We start from the raw sequence: 4,720 nt of genomic DNA, 5'->3' as shown, positions 1-4,720 counted from the left end.
TAATTAAAAAAATAATTAACAAGAATAATAAATAATAATAATAATATGTAGTAACCATAATATAATGAATAATAATATGCAATAACCAATCAATAGTAATTCTTAATGATGATGATAACAATGAAGGTAACAGTACGTAATGATAAGTAATGTTAGTGATAGTTCATAAATAATTACAGTAATAATACTACTAATAATAACAATATTAATAATACATAATAATAGTAATACAAATAATAATAATAATAATAATAATAATAATAATAATAATAATAATAATAATAATATAATCATAATAATTTAATAATAATAATAATAATAATAATAATAAATAAATAAATAAAAGAAGAGAACACAAACTTACTAGCAGTGGAAGTTACTAGTTTGGAGATTTATTTGGAAAAGAAAAAAACAACTTTGACCCCCCACACATGCGTTGACATGTGGCAGGAGGATGTGAAAAAATATTTAGAAAAAACAAAATAGTGGCATCTCCTTTCATGAAAAAATAACAGTAACAGAGGTAAAAACCTCTCCATCCCTTCCGATCAAATATCGATGGAAAACACCACAAGGGTGGTCGACCGACCGGTGGCGGTGCGGTGGCGCCCCCACTCTCCCGATCTGTCCTCTTTCGTTCGTTAACCTCTCTCTTTCTCTACCAAGTAAGCAAACTTCTCTATAAACACAAACAAACTTCTAACCATAACTCACACATACACAAAAAGAAACAAACCTCTTGAAATGAAACAAAAAAAGCTTCCAACTTATAGAAATATGATGATGAGTTTAAGGTTGTTGTGGTAAGTTTGATGTTGTGGTTGTAGATGTTGTTGTTGTTATGGTGTAGTGAGATGAAATGAGTTAGGTGAGGTTGATGATGGTAGTTGTAAGAAGTTGTGGTGTTTGAAGAAAAAATGTGTGTTTGTGGAGAGTGAAGAGTTTTATATAGTTAAAGTAGTGATGATGGTGATGAAGATGGTTATGGTTTTTTTTTAGTTGGTTTAAATGAAGTTGTTGTTGTAGTTTTAACAGAGAGAATATGTGTTAGTAAGAAAATGAGTGAGGTTGTAGATGTTCATGAAAGAAAGAAAGAAAGGTTGGGCGGTTTGATGATGTAGAGAGAGAGAGTAGATATTTTATGTTTAGATATTTTTTTGTGGTGTATGTTGTGAAGGATGTAGCAGTAAAAAAGGAGAAGAAAAGAAAGAGAGAGAGAGAGAGAGAGAGAGAGAGAGAGAGAGAGAGAGGAAAAAAGAGAAAGAGAGGAAGAAAATAAACCAATGAAAAAGGGGACACGTGAATAGAAGAGGGAAAGAAGAAAATATCTCCAATCAAAGCCAAGTGTCCTTTATACATTGGTCCAAAAATAAATAAATTTTAATTCAAAAAAAAATTTATATGGATTGGTTGATAAAAATATATTATCCATTTTCTAATTTTACTAATTAAAATAAAATACCCAAACATAAATTAAAATTTGAATCGAGAACATAGATAATTCTAAATAAATCTCTCAATTTTTATGGCAATGGAACAAAAATAATCAGTCAAAAATTGAATAAAAATTGGGCGTAAAAATTTTCAAATAAATAAATAAATCAAATGCATTAAAATGATAAATGCGAAATAAAATTTTCAGAAACATACAGGTTTCGATCTGATTTTGAAATAAAAATTGATCGGTTAAAAGGATCAGACTGATTAAAATGCGTCCAAAAAAAGTAGTCGAAAAAATAAAACGAGCACATCACGTTAAACTACGTGAACCGTAGATTAAGAAAACTGACATCTTCAAGCTCAAATTTTGAATTTTTTTCGCCCTCTAATCCAACATACAGTTGAGAAACGATTCGATCGGTCTGCCTATATATCCGAAAAAATTATTCCGAATGATATTCTAAATATTATACGGAAACAAAGCATGTTATGACAAGTATAAAATGCAAACGTCTTGTAAATGAAATGAATTGCTGACTGGATAAATGTGAACAGACAATCAGACATAAATGAATCGCTCCTGGATCATTTGCTCTTGATTCTTAAACACAAACAAAACTCTACAAAGATCCAGATGACGACAATACTCTTGATTGTCACCCTCTGGTCCTCTGAAATCATGATGAAATGGAAACAAATGATGCACTGAGATTGAGAAATCAAATCTTTCGACTTCTTAATCAATAGATGACTGAATGAATGTCATCAAGACCAGATGAAATGCCAGAACTCCGGACCTTTTACCTGAACCCTGCCGAATGCTTTAAATTGATAAAATACACGACAAAACGAATTGATTTATGCTATGCTGATGCAAATGAAAAACTCAGGGTAAAATTTAGGGTATGACAGGGTCGTCGATTGGTCATTGAAGGCAACATTTGTAAGGATACCTTAGCATTCGAAGGGACAATCATCATTTAACCGTAGGCTACCACGAAGGGTCATCGAGGGACAAAGCCATGCATTTGAAGGCAACATTCGAGGGACTATGATGATTTAACCGAAGGGTCTTTGCTAAGGATATCCTTGCATTCGCGGGACATGACCGTAATACCGTAAGGCAACAAAGAGAGGGCCAAGATCATATATTTAAAGGCAACATTTGTAATCAGTTAGGTAATTAGGATGAATCTCCATAAGGGTATCCCACAAATAAAGTGGAATACCTAGCAAGCTACCTTCTTCGGGAATATGTGAGCCCTCACAAAATTCAGCAAACAGGTCAGAATACCAAATGGGGTGCAATCAATAGTTGCACCGAACAAAAGAAGCGCAGCAGTAATAATGTCAGGCAAATAATACACAGCTATGATAGGACATGTCAGATAAACACAGAATGGAACAGAAAAGAAAATCAGCGACTGTCATGTTCGCTACTGCCTCGCCTGGCGAAGGCTCGGCGAACACTCGCTACATGTTCGCTTAGCGATGTGCTAGCGAACGGCTGCGGGTTTTGATTTTAATAATAGTACGATTTCAGCAGGTTCCCAACCCTATGGCATCCATTACAGAAATTACATGGTTAAACATTCAAGACATCCATGCATACTTAAATCCACATGCAAAAACTAAGATATATTTATAAATTCGATCATTATGTCACATGTAAATTGGGAGCATAAAGCGGTAGTGGTAAGGCAAACCTGTTTGCAATTGAGTTGCAACGTTGAATTGGCAGATCACTCTTAGGGTTGCTGCCGGATTGAGTTGGGCGGAGGTAACCTTTGTGCAGATGAGTTGCCTTCAGGGTTTCCTTTAGGGTTGCTCTGAATTCTCTTGGTTAACCTCCAGGGTTTGCTGTCGGTGTGGGTTTTCGTCTCCGTCGGTCTCTGTCTGTCGTCTCCATTTTTCTGAATGAGGTCTTGGTATTTATAATGGTTTTTGTGACCTAATGGGCTCAGAATGAAGCCCAAAATTTCTGGTATTCGCAAGCTTCGCTAGGCGAGTGGTGCAGCGAAGAGTTCGCTAGGCGAAGGATTTTGCTCGCCTAGCGAGCAAGCCAGTTTAAGTCATTTTCTGGATTTGGCCACCTGTGTGCTGGGTCTTTGTTCCTTTAAGATCAATGTCTTGAAAAATGAGTTGGAGTGCCTTGAAAAATGTCTTGCAAGATTAACGGGCAAATTTTGGGGTATGACACTAAACAAATCCAGAAACTTAACAAAGAAGTATTCTAAGTATGGTATGGATCTATATATGGATAGTATTGACTACACTCCAAGACTGTTATGGAAAGGACAAGAAAAATTAATGTCATTAAGTCCCATAATTGGCAAGATATCAACACCAATACTCTCTCCAACGGTATCATCTCTAAGCATTATATAAAGGCCTCACTATCATCATACCAAGATACGAAGCTATCACACATGAACTCCACTATACACCTTGAATCACATAACTAAATTATTATAATTGTATAATTCAGTTATCACACACGAGTTGTTGCTCATAGTGTGATCATTGATCATCTATTTGTAATTGTATTTATCTTGCTTATCTAGAAGCACCAAACACACTCTTGTAAATCTCAATAGTTATTGTAATTCCTCAAGTGACTTGTGAAGTCTGTAGACTTGAGAGGGCTAAGAGATTGTTGAACTCTTATATTATTGTTGTAATCTTTCTAGATTATTGGATTAAGTCCTTATTGAAGGCGAAATCACCTTGGCCGGATGGACTGGAGTAGCTTTGACTTTCAAGCGAACCAGGATAAAATTATGTGTTGTTTACGTTTACTTTTTTGTGTGTAGTTTGGCAAAAGTTTTTATTAATAGTGAAAACAATTCAAACCCCCCTTTCTTGGTTGTCTCTACCTTCAAGGTCGACTTGTAGTCGTATATGCCGACCTATAATGCATTTTTTCACAAAAATTATTTTTGATGCAACTTTAATGCATTAGACCTTTTCCAACTTGTTTTGAAAAGCTTTTATGATACCTGTAATTCTAGTTATCAGACTTTGGATGTCACACGGGTTGTTATGACATCCAATTCTGCACAGACAGGGATTATGCAGAACTTAAACGTAAGTGAAGTAAATAACACAAGTAATTGTTTACCCAGTTCAGTCCAACATGACCTACATCTGGGGGCTACCAAGCCAGGGAGGAAATCCACTATTAGTAGTATTAATTCAAAGCTAAACTCACCCGTTTACAACTTATCACTTAATCCCTACCCAATGCAATTTCAATCTTACACTAAGATCAGAGTTCCTA

General features: G+C 35.0%; 1 long non-coding RNA gene across 1 annotated transcript; it reads right to left on the bottom strand.

Moving 5' to 3' along the window:
* Window positions 1-307: 307 nt before the first annotated feature.
* On the bottom strand, window positions 308-1,230 carry LOC127097875 (uncharacterized). The gene is made up of 2 exons (XR_007793220.1): window positions 737-1,230; window positions 308-658 (listed from the first exon to the last, which is right to left on the bottom strand). It is a non-coding gene; the product is annotated as an uncharacterized LOC127097875 (long non-coding RNA).
* Between the last annotated feature and the right edge of the window lie 3,490 nt (window positions 1,231-4,720).

Source organism: Lathyrus oleraceus, chromosome 6 (genome assembly GCF_024323335.1).
Source record: "Lathyrus oleraceus cultivar Zhongwan6 chromosome 6, CAAS_Psat_ZW6_1.0, whole genome shotgun sequence".
Taxonomy (NCBI): Eukaryota; Viridiplantae; Streptophyta; class Magnoliopsida; order Fabales; family Fabaceae; genus Lathyrus; species Lathyrus oleraceus.
This window is presented reverse-complemented; position numbering and strand designations above follow the sequence as displayed.